Here is a 24,842-nt window from a genome sequence, read left to right as displayed (position 1 = left end):
CACCACTTGCCTGAAATGGGCGTAATAAAATTCAATCTTTGTACCGAAATTAAATACCTCCGTCATGTTTCATTCATTCATGCACTGCGCGACTAGATTTGCAATGTGACTGCTTGACAGCTACAAAATGTTGCAATGCCGACGAGCAATCGTCGCTAGTTTGGAGAAGTATCACACAACCACAGCTCGTATAGATGAACCTTTGTTGTTACTGTATCGCTCCTGTGTGGGGTGTCTTTCGCAACACTGTAAGTCGCATTCGACATTAAACACTGTTGTTTCCGAAACGCATCAAAGGTGACCCTCAGATCTTCTCTTTTTCTCTCCTTATTCATTTTTCATTTATTTAGTACTACATCAAATTCAAGATAAAACTGAATCAACAATATTTCTCCATAATACACGGTTCGTGGCTGCCGCTCTCCATCCTCGGTCGCGCCCAATGCTCGCCAAGTCACGCTCCACCTGGTCCGCCCATCGTGCTCTTTGCGCTCCACGCCTTCTTGTGCCAACCGGATCAGTTGCAAACACCAGCTTTGCAGGGTTGTTGTCCGGCATTCTTGCAACATGCCCTGCCCACCGTATCCTTCCGGCATTGGCCACCTTATGGATGCTGGGTTTGCCGTAAAGTGCAGTGAGCTCGTAGTTCATCCTTCTCCTGCACAACGCTGAAGATAGTCCATCGCACTCGTCGCTCGAAAACTCCGAGTCCTCCTCGAGCATGGTTCATGTTCCGTGTCCGTAGAGGACCACTGGTATTATAACCATTTGGTGGGTGAATCGTTTTAGACCGCAGCTTCTTTTGGAGCCCGACTTCCGCTGATGATGCGCCTTCGAATTGTGCGACTCACATTTTCGTCGGCCGTCTGTAAGGATCCGAGGTAGATGAATTCCACCACCACCTCGAAGGTATCCCCGTATATCGTACCATTACTACCCAGACGGATCCGGTCGTTTTCGGTTCCGCCTACCAGCATGTACTTTGTTTTTGAGGCATTCACCACCAGTCCGACCTTTGCTGCTTCGCGTTTCAGGCGTGTGTACAGCTCTGCCACCGTTCCAAATGTTCTGGCAATAATATCCATGTCGTCCGCAAAGCACACAAATTGTCCGGATTTTGTGAAAATCGTTCCCCGGCTGTTGAGCCCGGCTCGTCGCATCACATCTTCCAGAGCGATGTTGAAGAGTAGGCAGGAAAGTCCATCACCTTGTCGCAGTCCCCGGCGAGATTCGAATGAACTAGATAGTTCACCCGAAACCCTTACGCAGTTTTGCACACCGTCCATCGTTGCTTTAATCAGTCTAGTCAGCTTCCCAGGAAAGCCGTTTTCGTCCATGATTCTCCATAGCTCTGCGCGGTCGATACTGTCGTATGCCGCTTTGAAGTCGATGAACAGGTGATGCGTTGGGACCTGGTATTCACGGCATTTCTGGAGGATTTGCCGTACGGTGAAGATCTGGTCCGTTGTCGACCGGCCGTCGATGAAACCGGCTTGGTAACTTCCCACGAACTCATTTACTTTAGGTGAAAGACGACGGAAGATGATCTGGGATAGCACTTTGTAGGCGGCATTCAAAACGGTGATCGCTCGAAAGTTCTCACACATTAACTTGTCGCCTTTCTTGTGGATAGGACAGATTATCCCTTCCTTCCACTCCTCCGGTCCGTCCGTCAAGAGGCCTCCGTCTTTATCCCTGCATATTTCGGCTCGCGGCACGAAGCCGTTGCGGGATGCGTTGAGCTTCTGATAGAACTTCCGTGTTTCTTGGGAACGGCGCAGCAGTTCCATTTCTTCACACTCCGCTTCTTCCAGGCGGCGCTTTTTCTCCCGAAAGAGGCGGGTCTGCTGTTTCCGCTTCTGTTTATAACGTTCCACGTTCTGTCGAGTCCCTTGCTGCAGCATTACCGCCCTCGCTGCATTCTTCTCCTCCAAAACCGTTCTGCACTCTTCGTCGAACCATTCGTTCCGTCGATTCCGTTCCACGTACCCGATGGTGCTCTCGGCTGCGTCGTTGATGGCTGCTTTCACTGTACTCCAGCAGTCCTCTAGAGGGGCCTCATCGAGCTCGCCCTCGTCTGGCAACGCGGTCTCGAGATTCTGCGCGTATTCTGAGGCGACATCCGGTTGCTTCAGTCGCTCTAGGTTGTACCGTGGCGGTCGCCGGTATCGTACATTGTTGATGACGGAGAGTTTTGGACGCAGTTTGACCATCACCAGATAGTGGTCGGAGTCGATGTTGGCGCCACGATAGGTCCTGACGTCGATAATGTCGGAGAAGTGCCGTCCGTCAATCAGAACGTGGTCGATTTGAGGTTCCGTCTGCTGTGGTGATCTCCAGGTGTAACGATAAGGGAGGCTGTGTTGGAAAAAGGTGCTACGTATGGCCATATTTTTGGAGGCGGCGAAATCAATGAGTCGTAGGCCGTTTTCGTTCGTCAGCTGGTGGGCGCTGAACTTTCCAATCGTCGGTCTGTATTCCTCCTCCTGGCCTACCTGAGCGTTTAAATCTCCTATGATGATCTTGACGTCGTGGCTTGGGCAGCGATCGTACTCGCGTTCGAGCTGCGCGTAAAATGCGTCCTTGTCATCATCAGTACTTTCGGAGTGTGGGCTGTGCACGTTTATTATGCTGAAGTTGAAAAATCGGCCTTTGATCCTCAACCTGCACATTCTTTCGTCGATCGGCCACCAACCGATCACGCGCCTCTGCATATCACCCATCACGATGAAAGCTGTTCCCAGCTCGCGTGTGTTGCCGCAGCTCTGGTAGATGGTATGATTACCTCTAAACGTTCGCACCATGGATCCTGCCCAACACACCGACCGCCTGCAGCGCTACGATGCCGAACCCGCGGTCCTTCAGTAGATCGGCGAGTATGCGAATGCTCCCAATGAAGTTGAGAGATCGGCAGTTCCACGTACCGAGTTTCCAATCGCAAGTCCTTTTTGTTCGCTGGGGTCGTTGCCGTTGGTCTCGGTTCGTATTATTCTGTTGCTGATTTTCCGTTACAATGGTTTTTTACGGATGGCTCGTAGGGCCTGACACCAACCCCCTACTTTCCGGAGGACCATAGTGCACAGTTGAGCTTAGAGTCCTTCCCTGGCACTCGGACGTAGATTAGCCGCCCCTAACATGGGGATCAGACGCTGTTGTGAGCCGCTCCTCTTGGAGAACAGACGCTCAGGTTTGCCGAAGCAAACCCCTCCTTCCCTGTCAGCCTACGACCAAAGTTCCCACCAGGGTTGGTTACCCGATCTTCCCTAAGGTTGCTCATAGTTTCCGGCCGGTACCGCGTGGAGGTAGGGATAGGAGTTGCTGGGCAGAGGCTAGTGGATCACAATGAGATCTGAATTGCGCAGCATACCCAGCCTTTACCGTGCCTTTTCTCTCCTTACTATTTCGTTATGATTGTAAAAATGCAGAGGTAATCAGGGTCTCCAGTCGAAACAACCATTACACCCTAATATTCCTTCCCCCGAAGCAATATATTGCAGACCAATCACCAGTTTTTTACGTATTTTTATAATTTAAGAGTTCGAAAAAAAAAACATATGGAAAAATTGTGACGGATATGCTTTTCGGATATGCTAGCGCATCCTGTCTTTGAGTTTACATCAAGAAATCTTCGAGTGTGATGATTACTTTTTTTAATCACTCAAAGCTACGATAAGAAAGTCAGTGTGTCCAAGGAATCTTCTGAATGTTCAGAAAACATTATAAGATCAGCTGGGATGTTCTAATTCATTATGACATTATGCAACTCAAATGAGTTGTATAATGCAAAAAGCATTGCATGAAATGAATTGCAAAACTCATTTAGGAGTTTGCAGCAATCCTTGAATATCTTGAAAATTTTAGTATCCCTCTTTCTAGATTTTGGTAAAACATAAAAAACTAACTAACTAGCTAACTATTGCCAATTTCTCGATTTTTGCTAAGGCTAATCAAACCAAGTGGAAATTACAACGTTTGATTGCTTTGACGTTCATGTAAACAACAAAAACACGTGTTTGATAAACAAATTGAGATTTAAAATTGCGTAAATAAATCCACGCAACCCGATGAGAATTGAACCCACCGGCTCCCAATTCGCTGGACTAGCGCTTCTTTCCTCTAAGCTACGGAGCCACTTGACCATCTCCGTTTCCAGAAGGCACAGCACTGAACTCGATTCCACTAATGCACATGGTTTATCCCCGCTCTCCTAATTACACCCTCTAAAGCAAGGTTGAACAGCAAACACGAAAGACCATCACCTTGCCGTAGCCCTCTGCAATATTTGAAAGGACTCGAGAGTGTCCCTGATACTCGAACTACGCACATCCCTCGATCCATCGTCGCTTTGATCAATCGTATCAGTTTATCCGGGAATCCGTATTCGTGCGTAATCTGCCATAGCTGTTCTCGATCGATTGTATCATACGCCGATTTGAAATCGATGAACAAGTGATGTGTGAGCACGTTGTGTTCGCGGCATTTCTGCAACACCTGGTGGATGGCTAACATCTGGTCCGTTGTAGCGCGTTCACTCATGAATCCAGCCTGATATTGCCCCACGAACTCTCTTGCAATCGGTGATAGACGGCGGCATAAAATTTGAGAGAGTATCTTGTAAGCAGCGCTCAGTAGTGTGATCGCGCGGTAGCTCCCGCAACCCAACTTGTCGCCCTTTTTGTAGATGGGACACACGATACCTTCCATCCACTCCACTTTCGGTAATACTTCATCCTCCCAGATCTTGGTAATGACCCAGTGTAGTGCTCTCACCAGTGCTTCTCCACCGTATTTGAGTGTTTCCCATTCTTGACAACTTTATCATCTCTGCCGAAGTTTTGTTAAATCAGTCATCAATCAGTTTATCATCGGAATGATCATCTTCATTTGGTTAACTCAGCCCACGACCAAATTTTTCTAAACTTTGTGACATACTTTGAATGGATGACCCAAATTTGTTGAGGGCTTACTAGAGTCACCTAACGGATAACCTAACGTTATTGGACAATCGGTTCGTCATCGAATAATCCTTGTTTACCTGATCAACTTTGAAAGAATTCTGGTGGGTCGTTGCAGAATTTCTCCTAAAGGTTCTCTCGGTACTCCTCTTGAAAATTCCCATTGATTTCTACTGGTGTCCCTCTTGGGACTTCCCCAGAAGATATCCTCAGGATTATAACAAGAACACAGTTATTCCTAGGATTTCAACTATAGCTCCTCCAAGGAGGTTTTCATGAATTTTCTGTAAGAGACCCTCCCAAGATTTCGTCCGAAGTTTCTCCAGTAATTTCTTCAAGAAAGTTCCGTGAGCTTTCCTCTAGCTTTTCCCCCTGAATTTCTATAGGATGTTCAGCCGGGATAGTTCTTAAAGGTTCTCGCGGGATATCTTAAGAAGTTTCACCTGAGATTTATCTCGGAGTTTCTCCCGAGATTTCTCTCTGAACATTCCTGTTTAAGTCCTGAGATGTTACTCATAGTTTTTATTTTCTGAACTAATCGTGGACTTTCCCTTTTTTTCTGTTCGGGTGAGCCACTTCGACCAGTTGTTAGATCTTTTGTGGCATTACCTGTATCCTTAGTATTTACATAGTGCATGTCGTTCTACTCCATTGTCATTGAGAGGCAATGAAGCATCGATTTCTGTACAGTTCCTGTTTTGTTATCCCTGGGGTGCAAGAAATCGATGAAAAGATCCCGTTATCATAGAGATTTAAATCCCAGTGAAAAAGCACCCCTAATCAAACACAATCTATTTGAATTCTGATAAAAACAAAACGGTGGTACCGATATTTATCCATGCATCGGAACTCTAGCCCCATCCATGTCCTGCTTCTAGTTTAGTCCCAGGACAACATAGAAAAACCTCTGGAGCCGGCCTTCTGATACATAGAAAAACCCGGAACTTTAGGCTAGCTGCAAAACTTTGTCAAATTAGAGAATGTGTTCTGCAATAAGAATGCACATGAGTCCTTGAATTACCAGAACTTAACAGTCCTTGGTAGGTTAGTACGCAATTAGATACGTAAAAAAATGTTTGATTTCCTAACATCAAATGTAGTCTCGGGTGGGCAAAGTCCGATTCATTAACTATCAGCAAGGCAGTATAAATGCAATTTTAGAAACTGTCATCAGTAACAAGGACTTTGTACCATGAATCCTGGTTACCAAAATACATTACCCCAACTTGACCGTTGAAGATCGAGCATATTTTAAACCCCTCAACCATTCATCCATCAGCACGGGTCGCCTGACACCTTGGATTGGGGTTCCCTGTTTAGGGGACTTTTACCCCCGGAACAGGTGGTCCGTAGTGTTATTCTTAGCCAATTGAGACAACCGCTACCGACACTACACAGCTATCTAGGCTGATCGGGAAAAGAAGTTAACATTGATGGTTAACTTCTAAACGAGCCCGTTCAGCCGTCGTCTTTCCACTTAGATTTATTTCAGAGTGCCATTTGGGATTTCTCATGGAGGTCTTCCCGTAATTTCTATTAGAGCTTTTTAGTAGATCTTACAGGATTTCTTGCAGTGATCCTCCCATAGGTTATTTTGTACTGATTTTTCCATGCGCAACTGCAGCATAAAAATCCAGCGAGAAACTCTGAAATCATATTGAGAAGCCTGTGGAAGAAATCCCGGGAAGTACTCCTACCCATCGTCACAAACTCCTGCAGAAATCCTGGGAGAAGATCCAGGAACAACTCCCAGAAACCCAAAAAAAAAAGACATCGACTCGGAAGGAACTTTTAATGGGAGCAAATACGTTAAAAGCTCTGGATGGAAACCTGGGAGACTTGGAGAAAGCAGAAATCTTCAGAAAATAATCTTTGTTAAAATCAAGAAAGAATTCTGTGCGATACTGCGAAGAATTATTTTAAAGAAGGAATTACAATGAGGAGGAATTCCAGAAAGAATTCTGGATAGATCTCCAATCAAATTTGTAAACAAATCTCTGAAGGATTTCCTAATCCTTGAAAGAGTTTTTGAGAAGTATTAATTGGAATTGCCAAGATAATATTCGTTTTTATCCAAAATTGTTAATATGTTATCGTAATTCTAGTTTTCCGTAGGATTTTCATCTGAACAGTACTACACCACCATCACGTATAACAGAAACAAGTCCAGTTTCATAACCGTGTGAAAGGAATTGACCGATCATATGTCTGTGGAATTTCTAAATGGACTCCTCTATTTTAGAATGTTTGAATGTCATTTATTTTTAAAAGAAACTGTCGGTAGGAATGTCAAAACAATTTCTTGCAATCGATCCAAAACCTGAATATAAATAAGTTCTTTATAGAATAATCGGGAGCAACAGCTCATGCATTATTGAAATGGAAATCTTCTGTATGCTCCAAATAGTGATTCAAATGTACACAGGAGTGATCTAACGTACATTAGGGTGGCCTTAATTCACAACAGGGTGACGCAAACGAACACATGTTTAGTATAAAAATTACGATGCATCAAGGATCACTTCAAAATAGTTTCAAATTCCAACGCAATGAATCGATGCCAACAGACCTGTTCCTGTGGATTAAGTGAAGAAAATTCCACCCACACAATAAAACAAATTGGCTCAAAAACCAATTCATCAAATCCACCCTACCACCGTGTCGGATGTCAGCCCTAATCTGCTTTTCCAAATGAACTACATCGCTGAATTGCTTCGCTACCACCCATGCCTTATAGCCATCCACCATGATCCCATTGGATTCCATCGATTAAGCAAACTGCCTCTTCCAAACAATGCGTGCGGTGGTGGTTCGTTAAAACAAAAATGACAAATTCCATTAGCAACAGGCCCCCCGGGTCGGGTCACTATCTTGCCGGATTCCGGCCAGCAAATGTCTCGATCCCGATTGCTTTATTCGATGGAACCACCGTGTACGCGCGACACACCGAACAGGAACAACGACAGCCATAAAGCCGACTGTGAAAAGTGGGTGGATTTCCATGATATCGTCGTGTATAAATTATAGCGAACAATTTGGAGCTACACACGATCGGCTGGTGGCAGTTTCCTGTTGCCACGATGACAGAATGGAATTTGTTGGCATTTTTTTTTCGATTTTTTCGAGAGAGACGGTTTGTCCCATTTTCATCGCTGTCATCATCATCTTCATAATTTGGAATGAGCGCAGCTGGTGCGATCAATTACTTCATTAGAAGATCTGCAGCCGGGGGAAGAAGTTGGTGGATACGTCATCGAAAAATGAAGCATCGACTTGCATTTTGTGGAATCTTAATTCTGTCTTAAGAAAATTGTTTTTGATTTCGATTCTATGTTGATCGAAATGATCTGTTGAACTTCATCGTAAGTACTGTTTGTTCTTAATTTTCATGTACTGCATGCAGGGTCTCCAGTTTGCCTAGTGGTTGAGGCTATGGATCGCCAATCCGAGGACTGCGGGTTCGAGTTCCGTTCCGGTCGGGAAACTTTTCTCGACTCCTTGGGCATAGTGTATCATTGTGCTTGCCTCACAATATACACATTCATGCATTGGCAGGCAAAGAAAGCCCTTCAATCAGTAATCGTGGATGTGCCCAAAGAACACTAAGTTAAAGCGAGGCAGGCCAAAACCAGTGGGGACGTAGAGCCACAAAAAAGAAGAAGAATTGCATGCAATTCAGGTGTTCATCAAAGTGCTGCTTCCACCTTTCCATTACGTCCGTGTGTTCTCATCCTCGTCGGTAATCATTAAGGCGTAAAGTATGAATCGCTTGCATGGAATTTTTGATAGAAGTTAGATGTTTCTAGAGACTCTATGGTCTCGCATTTTGGTTCATCTAGTTGCTATTTTATCGAAAGATTTTATGTTTTTTGATTTCGTTATAAATATTCGACGATGCTTGTGTTTTATTGTACTTGAGCAAGCTGCAAAATGGATTCATCGAACTGCCTACGGATCGACAATGATTTCATGAATTAGGTCGTGCCCAGGCAGCCGTCGGTACCGTACATGGTGAGAAATGAATGGTTTTTGGTTCCATTTCCAGGCAATTTTATCAATTCTGCTATCCTGTGAAGTTTAAATGCTGCTCCAGGTCCTAATGTAGATCTCCTGAAATCAATACCAAATTGAATCCTGATGTAACCAGATTCACAAAATATCCCATCAACATCCGAACTCCGCCAAACGAATCGCCGCACAACTGACGTCATCAACCCGATCCACCCCAGCCCAGCGTTGATGAATGATTGAAAACAGTAGACAGTTTGATAGGCTCATTCCAAGCCCGAGATTATTCCGAATCGAAGGATCATAATTATAAAATCCAGTAGAATATGTAAACATTCGTCTGCTCGACGTCCAACATTTCATACCGAACGGAGAGAAGCGGCTTCCATGTACCAAGGCTAGCTCTAGTTTTGAATGGCATTTTTATGAGGAATCAAACGCGGCAACAAAAGCACCGACATCAAAATATTTGGGAGTAAATATACACAATATCGGACCCTCGGGTGGAAGCGTCCACGAGGACCGGAGGAGGGAGATCGATTTTATGGGCCACTTGTATGAAACGATACCCGCGAGAAGCGCTCGTACCGACCGGGGTGGGGGAGGCACGAGAATGGGTGCCAGGTGGTTCATCACTTACAGATCGTAACTCTCATGCGATCGCGTTCGCTTTTTGTGGTTTGAAGCGCGGCCGACGACGACGCGTGGAAAACCTCGATCGGAGTGTTATTTTTCATTTCAATCAACCGACGATCGAATTTTCCCGCTCCCCATCCTCGGCTAGGAGGAAGATGTGAGTTTCCCGAGAAAGGCCGGGATTCGTTATAAATCACATTAAATGGCTATAAAAGCTAGGAAGCGCGATCTTGTCGGGCGTAGAAAAGGAAGCCGCAGCATCCAATCGCTTGGGAGGGATTTGATGGAGATTCGAAAGCCATAAACAAGCTCCGGGGAATTTGTCCGACTTGTTCGGTGCGATTTTGGGGATTGATTGACTCTCGAGGGATGTAGGATCCGAGATAGTTGTGATATTGGCAGGGAGCACCGTAGATGCGAATCTACTTGCTTTGCGGAGCGATATTCCTTTCTTAGACTATTTTATTTTGGCGGTATAAAACAAATAAATCTTCTAATGATGCGCTGAAATATTTTCTCCGGGAGCTGGTAAAGCCTTTATTTACACTAGATTTATTACTCAGCTCTTATTGCTTCACCAGTTAGGGTGTTGTGTTTGATCAGACCGCTCACAGTACTTTACTTTTGGCTGTATATTACTTGCGTTTTAAGGGAGAAAAACTGTTGATCGCAACGAAATCGTGATTTGAATCCAACACATACTTTTTGGGCCAAGAACAAAAATTTCAAAAACTAAGTATATAGCATATTGAGGTCTCAAGTTAGCCTAGTGGTTAAGGCTATGGGTTGCCAATCGATCTGGAAACGACGGGTTCGATTCTCGACTCCCTGGGCATAGTGTACTTGCCACACAATGTACAAATTCATGCTATGGCAGGCAAAGAAAGCTCTTCAATTAATGACTGTGTAAATGTTCAAAGAACACTAAGTTAGAGAGGCAGGCCAAGTTCCAGTGGGAACGTAGAGCCATAAAGAAGAAAAAGAATGCCATGTCATAGAAAATCGATCTAGAAGATCTCTGAATGTCGTGAGACTCGATGGGTTTGTAGTTCTGTCGAAAATAATTGGAGCTTTTTTATTTTATTTCGTCATTAGTGTGATCAGTTTTAGGTAAAACTGGTCAAAAGTAAAAGTTTTTGAAAACCAAAAATTTTAAGAACCAGATGGCAAACTTTAATTTTCTTTTTTTTTTGTTTAATCCCATTTAATTGTTGTTTTCAGCAAATGTTGAAAGAGACAAATTCTTGTTAGGTGCAATCAATATGTAAACATAGAGCCTTTCCACCTGAACGCACCTTTCTCAATTCGAAGGAAATTTTATTTTATGTATGAGCTTCTTTCTGAACATATTCTTCATGTCATTTGTTTAGCAATATTCTTCACCTACAAAAACCTCACCGTTCTATTTATTATTTTTCTTTAGAAAACTGACTTTCAGCCTCGAAGTTTGCCAAGTAGCCCTGGATGGTCTGATGCTTCTAACTATTTACTTGATTTTATATTTTTCAATGATTCGTAAAACAAGCAAAAGGAAATATTTTTTAAGATTTTTTTCTTTCTATACAGATTTTTTCCTACATCCAACCATACTTGATTTACAGCGAATAAAAAAAATGTTGGACCTTGTTAAATATTATTCCAGACGGTCTAAAAATTCAAATAAATCTGAGAAATAATTGACCATTATTTGATTAACACTGTGAAACAGTAAAAAAATCTCGAATAACATTTCATTGAAGTTTTTTTCAATTTGTTAAATGTTTTAAATTCACCATAGCTTGAATATGGTCGAATGTAGGAAAAAATATGTATATGTTTTCATCGCAACTTGTAGGTAGAATTCATTTTTGATATAAACAATCTCAAAAGCAATTCTCGAATTTGTATTTTTCATCAATTTTGAAAACAAGCAAAAAGAACATGCTTTGAAAATTGATGAAAAATGAAAACTCGAGAATAAATATTCAGAAGCATTTCACCTTCCTGGGCTACAAGGCAGATTTTGAGGCTAGACATCACCTATCTACCGAAAAAAAAGAAAAGTAAGGTTTTCAGAAAATTGATTAGAAACTTAGATCCGCGATGAATATTACTCTCAGTGTATTTGTTTTTTTTTTTTCAAAAAGTCGCTCAAATATCCTCAAAAAATTTTCAATACAAAAAACCGTTTTTGAGTAAAATTTTAAGAAGAAACAAAAATAGGTTTTGTTCATACGCCTATTTTAAAACATTAGGTGAGGAAAAAATGTTTTCATCATTACATAACATTTTTAATTTATTCAAATTGAAAAATTGCTATTTTTTCGTGTTTTTGGCTGGAAATGCTCTATAGGATCACCAGTTGTTGGAAATGTTGAACAGTTTCTGAATGTCTAATTATAAATCGAGCTTAAGCTATTTCCGCTAAATAGAGGCGTTTACAGTGGTGCCATGATGTTGCAGCGATTTATTTATAGTTAATTTCATTGCTAACTGGACTGAGACAGAAGTGAGGATAATCGGTCGTCGGGTATTTATCGTGAAGATAACAACTACTCTTACTCTTCTTCTTCTTTATCCATCTCTCCACCTTTCATGATTATACAACTATCAATTCAATGACAGTTTGCAGATCTGGCCGGCAGGGCTGGCAGCAACATGTGCTGTGAAGATACCAGAGCTTTTTGATGCAATATCGCACTTTTTTATCTGTATTAACGAGATTTTTAGCCCTAGGCTAGTTCATCTCGGGACCCACGCTTTACTTCCCTTCCGAGGAAAGAACTCACAATTTGCGAGTTTGTCAGGAGTGGGATTCGATCCCAGGTCCTCGGCGTGATAGTCAAACTTCTAACCATCACACCAAGTCCTCTCCACTAATACCGCACTTTTATTCGCGCAATGTGCAATACAAAATTATAAACATTTTCTAATAAAAACTATGGACGAATTTCATCCAAAATCGTGTTCGGAGTTGGCAGCATCCTCTGAGGTTACAATGAAACTTTCTAGGTATATGGAACTTGACTTAATAAGACACTTACTTTATATCTTAGTAGTGTTTGATGGAGGTTGCGGGAGGATACTGGAGCGTTCCATGGGTGTTATAAGGAGCTTTTGAAGCGCTATACGGGCTTTCAGGAGGTTTAGAAGTGTTCCAGGGCGTTACTGGAGGTTTCAAGACCATTCCAGGGGGTTTCAGGAGCGTTCCAGAGAGTTTTAGCCAGTTTACAGGGGTCTCATGGCGATACAGGGAGTTTCAAGGGGTTTCAGGGGCGTTCCAGATGGTTAGGGGCGTTCTAGGGATTTCAGGGAACTCCAAGGCCGTTCATGGTTTCATGAGCGTTCTAGAGAGTTTCTAGTACTTTCAGGGTCGTTTATGGGGATTGTAAGGAGTTTCAAATGCGTTCCAGAGATATCCAAGATGTATCAGGGGTGTACCAGCGATATTCCAGTGGTTTCCGGGAATTTCAAGTTCGTTCCAGGAGGTTTCAGAGGCGTTTTCAGAGGATTTCAAAGATGCTCCAGAGAGTTTTAAAATGTTAAAGAGATGTTTCAAGTGTTTTCAGTGGTGTTCCACGGGTCTCGGGTGTTTTAACGAACGCTCTGAGGCGTTTGTTTAAGTCCATTTTTGGAGTGTTTCAATTTCAAATGCGTTCCAGAGGGTTTCAGGGGCGTACCACAGGTGTGTTCTAGGAGATTTTAGGAGTATTTCATTTCCTTTTTCGTAAAATCCCAAAAATATTTTTTGATGCAAATTTTATAAGCTATATTCTGTAAAATTTTCACGATGTGGTTTTTCTCCGTTCCTGATGTTGCGGATTTTTGGTTGATTGTTGGGGATGCTGGTTGATTTTCGACTGTCTCTATTACTGATTTGCACAAAATTGGACATAACTCAGGAACTCAGTAACTTTTTTTTTTAATTTTCCAAAATTTTAGAAAAACTTCCAGAAGTATAAAAGATTGTGTTTTTTTTTCAATTATCGTACTAATTGGTACAAAAAAGCCTTCCTACCAATTAGTACGATAATAAAAATCAATCCTTGATACTTTTAAAAGTTTTTCTAAAATTTTGGAAAATTTAAAAAAAAGATGAAAAAAATATTGCGACTTGTATTTACTAAAAAGGTGTATTTTAAGAAACAAAAACAAGATTCTGAATGCTCCAAGCAATAAAAACCCTTTTAGATACAACGAGTTTAGTGCTTATTTTAGGTATAATTTTATGTTTTTCCTCATTTTTCGTTTTTTTTTGTTAAAGAGCAATATTTAAAAAAAATCGGTTTCAATACACATTTAGAGGAAAAACGATCAAGGTAGGTATCCAAAAATGAGGATAGCTTGACACTGAAAATGCCGATGATCTAGTTTTTCTTTGTTTCAACGTTTGTTCAAACATGGTGTCCATTCGTATAATTAAACTAGTCAAAATTAAAAAAAAATCTCAAATCAAAACTTGATAATGTTCGTACTTTTTCTAAGAGAAGCAGCTGCAGTAATCCAAAAATGGTCTATGAAACAGATGTAGGATTACAGAAATTCTGCTTCTTGACGTAGATATGAGATAAAGGTAAAACCCATCGCACCAAGAACCCCAGCATTTGACCATCCCGGAGTAAAATGAAAAGGGAATACATCGACACTGATTCTTCATTAGGGCCTAACTGACATTTCGATTTCTCTTCATCGATCCTCTCTTTGTGTCATTACGGAAAGTGTATCAAATTTTCCAAAGATTTTTTGGTTGAAATGCGAAGACGACGACTATATCTTGCTCTAGAAACAAAAAGAATAATGATTTTGTTTGTTTTGATCAATTTATTAGCGAAAGAGAGAGTCGACGAAGAGAAATCGATCAAGTCAGTTAGGCCCTTAAGAAAAATCATAGTCGACATATTCAAATTAGGTATCCGAAGTGTGTCGCCATCATCACAAGACCGACACTGTCGATCATCTCCCGTTTCGACCACGGCTCGAATTGCAGACCAACAACAGTACAAATCAATATTCCGAGCATTCATCAACCATCCGACTTCCATCAGCCGCCATCAGTATGCGCGAGAAGTTCAGCATAGGGGCCGTCCATAAATTACGTAAGGGTTTATGGGGGAAGGGGGGGTTTGGTAAATCTTACGCGCCATACAAAAATATTTGGGCTTTCATATAAAAAATCTTACAAGGGGGGGTGGGGGTGTCGAAAAATCGTGAAAATTTCCTTACGTAATTAATGGACAGCCCCATACCTACATACGACGGACGAGTCCCTATAATGACCGAGTCGGAAAGTGAGAAAACCCGACTTAAATTGCTCCGTAATTGCGGGATTCAAATCCTATGCATAAATTAAAAGAAAATAATATGTATGAAAAGCTCCGGTTTATATTCGATCGTAAAGATGGAGCAGCAGCACCAGCGCTGCTGGCTGCTCTGGCCATGGACTGGACAAATGATATCTACTAATGAATTTCCGTCAGTGTTGGCCCGGCTACCACCGCCGTCTACAATAATATTATTCCGGCGCGCGGTGAGTTGGGGGCATCGTCGTATGTATTAATTTTTCGGCGTTCGGGAGTAACATTCACAGTTGGGAAAAAAAGGGGCGTCGTCATGCAATCACGAATCGGTATTTTTAGCAGTGTTGTCTGCCGGGGAGTTGCGCAGATTAATTTGCCATTTTGCGATGGGGCTAGTAGGTACACATATGTAACGAAATTGGTCGTGACCGTTTCGATGGCTGGCTTCGATCACGATAATGCGCTCGCCGAATTGACATCTGGTTATTTCTCTATCGGATGGTGGCGGATGTTTGTTGGATTTCTGTTTATTGTTTTTGCTTTAGGATGTATTCTGGTTTGTTTGGATATTCGAGAATCAGTGGGACATAATAATTGGCGCTTTTGAGGATGTAGCGGAGATGGAAACAATTTGGTGCCATTTTTCAAAATAAAAATCTCAGGATTGCAGAAATAATTGTTTTGAACCAGTTTTGAGTACGATGTCTTAATAAGAAATAAAGCAAGTTTTGTGCGGATTATAGGGATAGAAAAAAGGCAAAGGAAGACTCGAAGATTTTCAAACATATTTTTGTTTGTTTTAGATTGAAAAAAAAAATGCTTCAAGAATATTTGAGATTACTCAAAAATAAAAAACCACTGTAGATATTAGATCAATATTGAATTTTAAATTATAATTCCGCATATTTATTTAAAATACGGAAGGTCCATCCTCCACGCAATGATTTTTTTTTTGGAAAATGGGGCAAATTCTTGTGGATAGAAAAATCCCTAAAGCATTTGAAATTTATAAGTCATACTGGATGCTGGAATCTTCTTCTTCTTATTCTTCTTCTTCTTTATGGCTCGACGTTCGCGTTGGAACTTGGCCTTCCTCTTTTCAACTTAGTATTCTTTTGAACACTTTCACAGTTATTAACCTTCACGTACCCGAACCCCAACATCTCATTTTCAAAATGCTGGCATTTCGTCAATTTTCATCCAATTCTTTGAAGTCGCCCTCAATCGATCATAAATTGGTGCAAGTTTATTACATCCAAGTGGCCATGTAATATCCGGAACCATTCCGGAGATATTCCGGATTGTACTGGGGTCAGGGAGGGTGCCGAAATGGCTAAAAATGATTATTTCGTGTGTTATTGAATTTGAATTATCGATTTTCAGCGGAATTTTTATTGCGAACAATGAAACACAACTGCGATAACCAGATTTGAATAAGTTGACCCATCCGGTTCACCGTGACAGGTTCCGCGGGGGCCTCATTGAGGACACTTCTGGTTTTCATCCAAAATATGTCGTGCGACATATCAAACTTCATGATTTTGAATGACTGAGTCAGAAACGATACCCTGAAATCTGTATCAACTAACATGGCCACCCCGGAACATCTATCATAGGTTCCACGGGGGTGAAATCCGGGACATTTCTGGATTGCAACCAAAACATGTCGTGCGACGTATCAAACTTCATTATTTCAAGAGAATAGGGCAGAAAAAGTTCACTGTACTATGTAGCAACTGATGTGGCCGCTCCGGAATACCTGAAACAGGTTCCGCAGGGGCCACTCAAGCACAATAACACACGAAATAGTAACTTTTAGCCATTTGGCAAAACATACGAGACCCCCACCCCCTGACCCCAGTACAATCTGAAATATCTCCGGAATGGTTCCGGATATTACATGACCACTTGAGTGTAATAAACTAGCACCAATTTATGATCGATTAAGGGCGACTTCAAAAAAATCGAATGAAAATTGACGAATGCCAGCATTTTGAAAATGAGTTGTTGGGGGTCGGGTATGTGAAGGTTAATTGAAGGGCTTTCTTTGCCTACCATTGCATGAATTTGTATATTGTGAGGCAAGTACAATGATACGCTATGCCCAGGGATTCAAGAAAATTTCCCCGACCGGAACGGGAATCGAACCCGCCGTCTCCGGATTGGCGATCCATAGCCTCAACCACTAGGCTAACTGGAGACCCCAAGGATGCTGGATGCTGAAATATTACAGCGAAAACGACATTATTTGGAAATGTTCATATGTTTTAAGAAACTTCTAAAAGGGGTTTCAGAAACATAGCATGTCGAGCCATACAAAAAATGGTGAGGTCCCATACAAAAAAGTGTGACATAGGGGGGAGGGGGGTTGGAAAAGGTCGATTTTTGCGTGACATAATTTGTGTATCACCCCACATCAAATTGCGCCGAATTTTGTAAAGTTTGGCATGGCTGCCGAATTTTATGCGGAAATCATTGATGGAAACCATGAAATCACAATGTCGGTAAAAATCCAAGATGGCGAACTAATATCCAAGATGGCGGCCCACAACTAGGAGAGGCGGCTGTTTTAAGGAGGCTCTAAAACCATGCAATATGGGTATATTTCGTAAGGACAGATATCCGGAGTCTGAAAATGGGAATCAAAACATTCAAGATGACGGCTTAAAACCCAAAGAGGAGGTTGTTTTATGGGGTTTTATGCTTTTAAGCCATGCAGTATGAATATTTTAATATGCAGATATCCGGAATCCAAAGATAGCGACCAGAATATACAAGATGGCGGTTGAAAATCCAAGACGGCGGTGTAGAGAATGAGAATATAATGATATAATGATATCTTCTACACTGAAAAATAAATGTCATGGTAAATAAATATTTGGAAAGAAAAACGATTGAAATGATGTTCATACATATCGTATTCATATACTTATCGCATAGTTTCTGTAATGATTGTTTTTGCTTTTTTTACCCTTCTTACACCCATAAGAAGGGTATAAATATCGCTCGAAAAACCGACTTTCGATCCGAGGCCCGGAGGGCCGAGTCTCATATACCAATGAACTCAGCTCGACGAACTGAGCAAATGTCTGTATGTGTGTGTGTGTGTGTATGTGTGTATGTGTGTATGTGTGTGTGTGTATGTGCGTTACAAAAAAAAGTCACGCACGTTTCTCAGCCGTCTGTCAACCGATTTGAGTTCTCTTGGAAGCAAATGAAAGCTACTACATCCTAGTAGAACGCTATTGAATTTTTTTTCGATTGGACGTTTGGTTACCGAGATATCTCTCGAAGAGTACTTATGAGTCATACTTCTAAACTTTTTAAGATTTTTGACCAAGTGTATCATAATAAATATTTCGGCCGTTTGTCGATCGATTTAAGTTCTCTTGGCACCAAATGAAAGCTACAACATCCTAGTAGATTACCCAGAAATTTTATTTCGATTGGACATTTGGTTACAGAGATATCTTTCGAAGAGCACTTAGGATTTATACAACTAAACTTTTTGAGATTTTTGACCAATTGTATAATAATAAATATCCTAGCCGTCTGTCAACCGATTTCGGTTACCCTGGCACCAAATGAAAACTACAACATTCTAGTAGAACCCTATACAATTTCATTAGGATTGGACATTTGATTACCGAGATATCTTTCAAAGAGTACTTGGGAGTAATACAGGTTAACTTTTTGAAAGATTTTGGACCAAGGGTACCATAATAAATATCTCAGCCATCTGTCAACCGATTTGGGTTCTCTAAGCACCAAATGAAAGCTACAATATCCTTGTATAAGGCCCTGAAATTTTATTTCGATACGACATTTGATTACTGAGATATCTTACGAAGAGTATTTCAATAAATTCTTTTTTATTATTATATTCACTTGTTATCTTGCATGAGTTTTTGACCAGTCTATGGGAAATTATTTTTCAATAAATAATGCTGACAAAGTGTATTGTTGTTTTCAATAAAATTATAAATAACAAATTTCAAATACACAGGAATTTAATGAAAACTAACAATATGTTAAATGAAAGCTTTGAATTTATATATTGTGGGAAAAATGCAAGAACCGTACAGCCAAAATAACTAGTTAATGCCAAAACTGATTAACTTAGTAGATATATCATTTTTGTCCTTTTTACACCATAACCATGAATACCAAGTACTTCGGAGCTAATTTATTCGACTGATTAAGAGATATTAGACAAAGTGCATCTCGCTGATTTTCTTATCCATTTGTTAATCGATTCAAGATTATTTGGCAGTTAACAAAAGATACAATATTCCAGAATATGAAAGCTATTTTTTTAACATTCCATATAAGATTCTAGGAGGTGTCTGGCATTTCTAGTAAGTCCATGGTCTGATGCTATTTTGGGAACCAATTCACTAGATGTCAAATCCGCAATATTTTCTAGAACTTTTGGTCAATCACACAAAATAAATTTGCTTACGCATAATATAACAATATTTTTAATAAGTGTAAGAAGGGATCTGTTCACCATAGGTGGATTAAATCGGGTTTTTGTTTACTTGAACAAAGGTTGTTGTTTGGTGTTGACGATCAAACTCGATTTTGTTGCTGTTCAACCAGTTATCCTGTCCGGCCGCTGTTCCTGTTCATCCGCCTGTTAGCTGTTCGTTGATTTTTGGTCTGCCAGCCGCTAGGATTATTGAGTTCAAGATGCGACTTACCAACCAACTCAGAAGTTCCAATGCATCCTTCATTGAGGCCAGAATTCTACTAATCAACCAACTCAGAGGTTGCGCTATGAATCCGTTATTGAGTCCTAGATGCGACCTCAGATGCTACTTGCTAACCCACTCAGATGTTTTCAATGCATCGTTTATTGAGACCAAGATTGAGACCAGGATTCCACAAATGATCCAATTCAGAGGTCATGTTATGAATCCGTTATTGAGTCCAAGATGCGACTTGTTAACCCACTCAGAGGTTTTCGCATATCATAGAAGTCAGAATCGAACTTATCAACCAACACAGAGGTTGAGTTCAAGAACTGACATACTAACCAACTCAGAGGTTATTCTATGAATCCGTTATTGCGTACAAGATGTGACCAAAGTGCTTAGTGCAAAGTGCAACCAGCTCAGAGGTTTTCTATACATCCTTTATTGAGGCCAGAATTCTACCATAAACCAACTCAGAGATTTTTCTTTATGAATCCGTTGTTCAATCTATTGCGTGAGTTACCCACAGACTTTTCACCATATCCAAATTTTCTAAGAGGGTCCTCTAAAAAAAACGAGCATAAGTACAAGATATCGATGCATGCTGCTGGGAGAATTAAAAACATGAAGAAAATGAGGAAATACACATTTTTTCCTTTAAAAAAACATATTGTAATTATTTTGGCAAAGAGTAGACAAGACAGGCAATGTAGAGAATGAGAATAATAGTGATGAATGTTAAAATTCAATGTTTAGGAAGGCAACACTTACAAAGGCAACACTAAGTTACAGTTGTTTTCAGGGTAGTTAGCAGGCTATGCTTTCAGCGAAAAAAAAACAGTTTTGTGACAGAAATTGTAGGAGTAAGACAACTTCCAAAAATAAATTTTGGAAAAAAATGAAACAATTCTGATTATACAATCCGGACGCAAGCCCTCTGAATAAATGATTTCGCATACTTCGGGATTGTCCACTGGGTCACGACAGGCGGCACAAACTTCAAAATGGCGGTTGATTGAAGGAGTTTAAGGCTCTTCAGCTATGCAATATGGGTAAATTTGGTATAGAGAAGATGTCCGAAGTCCGAAAATGACAAGAATATGCAAGATGGCGGCCAGGAATCCAAGATGGCGGACCAAAATCCAAGAAGGAAGCTGTTTAAGAAGTTTTATTTTGTAAACCCATTAATAATATAGGTATATTTGGCATCTATGCTTCTATAGAGAAGATGTGCGGAAAGCAAAACACGTGACCACAATATATAAGATGGCGGCCCAAAATTCAAAATGGCGGTTGTTTTAAGGAGTATTAGGCTCTTAAGCCATGCAATATGAATATATTTGGTATGTAGAAGATGTCTAGAGTCCAGAAATGGTGACCTGAATTTCATAGATGGCAGCCCAAAATCCAAGATGGCAGCTGTTTCAAGGAGTTTAGGTTCTAAAATTATACAATATGGGTATATTTGGCATAGAGAAGAGGTTCGGATTCCAAAAGTTGTGACCAGAACATACAAGATTCACAATGCTTCCAAAATAGGCCAGTAATGAAAATGATTAAAGACTGGATGAAACCTGTGGAGAACCATGATGTTCCTTACAAGTTGCACGTAACAACTCGTGCAGATTGGGAAGTCGGAGGTCCCACTGTTTGTCAAGGGTCAATCAAATTCTTTACAGATGGCTCAAAAGTTGGAATAAAAACGGGAGCAGGAATCTACGGCCCTGGAATACAAATTTCAGTGGCGATGGGACACTATCCTACGGTGTTTCAAGCAGAGATTCTTGCTATTCTGAAATGCGCAAATATCTGCCTTGAGAGAAAATACAGATATGCAAATATTTGTATTTTCTCAGATAGTCAAGCTGCACTAAAAGCATTGTGCGCTTACAAATGTACTTCAAAGCTTGTCTGAGAATGCATTCTTTCACTGCGTAGGCTGTGCCAAGGGAATTCAGTAAACTTATACTGGGTTCCAGGTCTCTGTGGCATTGAAGGAAATGAAATGGCAGACGTGCTTGCTAAAAATGGTTCCAATTTACAGTTTGCTGGCCCAGAACCATTCTGTGGTATATCAAATTGTACAATTAAAATGGATCTGAAACGCTGGGCTGAGCAGAGGGTGATATCCAATTGGATGGACGTCAAAAATTGCAATCAGTCAAAACGATTTATAAAACCAAATGCTTATAAAACCAAAAAGCTCTTAGAGCTCAACAAGAGAGCTCTATGTACATACACTGGCCTAGTAACTGGACACTGCCCGAGCAGGTATCACTTGAAAAATATTGGCCATATTCAGAGTGATATCTGTCGTTTCTGTAATACGGAACGTGAAACCTCGGAACATCTGCTTTGCAGTTGTGGTGCTTTATACACGCGCAGGCAAAGATTTCTAAATAGTGGTTGCTTGCAACCCAATGAGATCTGGTCTGCAGAACCTGGGAAGGTCTTGGAGTTTATCAATTCCATTGCACCTGACTGGGAGACGACGCGTCGTGGCAGTAGCTGATTACTTGACACATAGTTATTAGCTGGCTAGATGCGAATATCAAAACAGGACATGCCACAAAAGTTCAGCCTATTGGACGCAGTGGCTTAATTTCCCCAACAGGGGAGGAAAAAAAAAAGGCGGCCTAAAATTCAAGATGGCGGTTGTTTAAAGGAGCTTTAGGCTCTTAGGCCATGCAACATAGATATATTTGATATGGTTCAGAGTCCAGAAATGGTGACCAGAATATTCAAGATGCCGGCTCAGAACAAAATATGGCAATCCCAAATTCGAGATGCCAGCTATTGTATGAAGTTTATGGCTCATAAAACATGAAATGTGTGTATATTTGGTATGGATATGGTCTCTAAAACGATGCATTTTAGGTATATTTGGTCAGAGATATATGTCTGGAGTTCAAAAATGGTGACCAGAAGATTGCGGCTAAAAATGCATGATTGCGGTCAACATTTCAAGATAGAAGCTGGCTCAAAGACCGCTCATAAACCACGTAGACTTCTTTGTACCGACTTTTCGAACCCTTTAAGCAGAATACCCTCTTCGAATGAGTGTAATCAGTTTCGTACCTCCGCCCTATTTTGCTTATCCTTTGACAGATACGCGTATTGCGACTACCACTTGTAATCTGCCTCAGTGCCAGTTATCCATTGGATAACATATGGTTCACTCAGTTCTGTCAAGAACTGAATATCTTGACAAATGTTTTCAATATTTTGAGAATAATGTAAATATCTTGAAAACATGTTGAAAAATTCTTAAACTATGAGAATATGTATTACAATAATTCTAGAAATTTCTACAACTGTTGAAATAGTGTCTTGAAATCTCAATGTTTTCTTAAAAGACATCCTCATTATGTATACGAATAAAAAAAGACACTAAACCGTCTTCAGCCAGAGGCTGCACAGACTGAACATTACACTAACATGAGACAACGGACAACACACATAACACCCAGCGGCCCAATGGAGAATTTTCCGTTTGACGAAAAGTTTTCCCTGACTGGAGTAGGAATCGAACCCGCACTCCGAGGCTTACGTAACGCTTAGACGACTGGTGCCGCTAACCGCACGGCCACGGAGCCAACAATAAACTCGCAGGTCACGGCGTTTTAAATTTTCTTTCAATTTGCTATCTTGTTACCGATTTCATTATACATTTTTCTGAACAAATATTTTGAAAAAATTAAAATTAAAAAAAAAATCTGAAACCTTCTACGATTATCTTTATCGCGAGATCAAGAATTTGCATTCAGAAAGACAATCATTTGAATGATTCTTGTCATATTTTCAAAATGCATATCTCCTACTCTCTTCATTAATGATCCCCTAGCCCTCCGGTAAGGAGGTCCCCGCAACAGTAAACGGAACAAAACGAGTCCACTGATGAAAATATTCATCATCTACATTTTTCAACTGGTAGCGTCTGCTGCTGCCGCTAACTGCCACCAGGGATCCCTTCCCCATTGAGAAGCCATCAAGTTCATCATATATGTACGGTACGTACATATATCGGCTGCTGGGTACATTCGAATACTCACTCAAGAAGTGCTACTGTTCGGTAGCCGTCGTCGTCGTCGACTTGGTCGTCGATTTATACCTCTTCTTCCCTGGCCCCTCTAGACTTCGCCTCGTCCGTAACCTTCTGACTCCTCTTGTGTGCTGTGATGAGATGAGACTCGAAGCGAAGAGATGTCAAAATTGATTGTCAGATATGTGTTTTTCTTTTCGAGAATAAATATTCCGTACTCGTGGGTACATCAGAGTCAGAGAGAGAGGAGTTAGCATAATAAAGACAAATATTAATAAAAATAGATTTTTTCTTCCTTCTGTTGCTGCTTGCTGAGGCGTTGTCGTCGTCGTTGTCGAAGACGATCGAGATCGCGTTTGGAGAGGGGTGGAAGGGGTCTGGTAAGCATTTTTCAATTTCAATGTCCCGTCGTCGCTCCCGTGTACCCGGGACGGGTCCACAGGGGGTTTGACCTCTTGGTCAGATATAGGAGTCGGATGGGTAGAGCAAGTAACGGGAGAGCTTGAAGCGCAATTTGAACACGATTCGCTGTTACTAGATACGTATCGTGTTGGAGTCATTCCATACCTACATAAGATTCATTTTTTTTCTGTATTAACGAGATTTTTAACCCTAGGCTAGTTCATCTCGGGATCCACGCTTTACTTCCCTTTCCGAAGGAAGAACTCACATTTTGCGAGTTTGTCGGGAGTGGGATTCGATCCCAGGTCCTCAGTGTGATAGTCAAGTGCTCTAACCATCACATCAGGTCCGCTCCACAAGATCTATTTTATTTTACATTTTCTCTAGTCATTTCTTCATACTATTTGAGAATTTTTCAAGAATCGATTTTTGAATACATCCTCTGGAATCTCAAACAGATACATTTGGTTGGCTCGTCACATAGGTCCTCTCGGATCTACAGTAACTTGGGTAGCTTTATAGACTTTGACGAGCCTTCAAAAACCTTCACCGTTCTTCAGGGATCCATATTCCTTCCGCAAACTGGTTGTAATTCTCAGGCCTTTGAGAGTATTAATAGAACTTAACTGCACTACAAGAATCTTCACCGATCATTGCTCTTGTGAAACATTGTAATCCTATGAAGGCGTTCACAAATCTTTGCAGACGTTTCCAGCACTTTAAAAACCTTCGACGGGCTCCACGTACTTTCCCAGACGTTTATAGTCTTCCACAACTTTTCACGAATCTTTACGGAACATTGTGGACCTACGGAAGCTTCGTGGAG

At 41.1% G+C, this 24,842-nt stretch overlaps 1 protein-coding gene across 4 annotated transcripts in view; it reads left to right on the top strand.

Annotated features, from left to right (window-relative positions):
* The window catches only part of LOC109417878 (protein dead ringer-like), a 462,566-nt gene that overhangs the window by 365,302 nt on the left and 72,422 nt on the right, over nt 1–24,842 (top strand). The window lies entirely within an intron of this gene.

This window comes from Aedes albopictus, chromosome 2 (genome assembly GCF_035046485.1).
Source record: "Aedes albopictus strain Foshan chromosome 2, AalbF5, whole genome shotgun sequence".
NCBI classification, from domain to species: Eukaryota; Metazoa; Arthropoda; class Insecta; order Diptera; family Culicidae; genus Aedes; species Aedes albopictus.
This window is presented reverse-complemented; position numbering and strand designations above follow the sequence as displayed.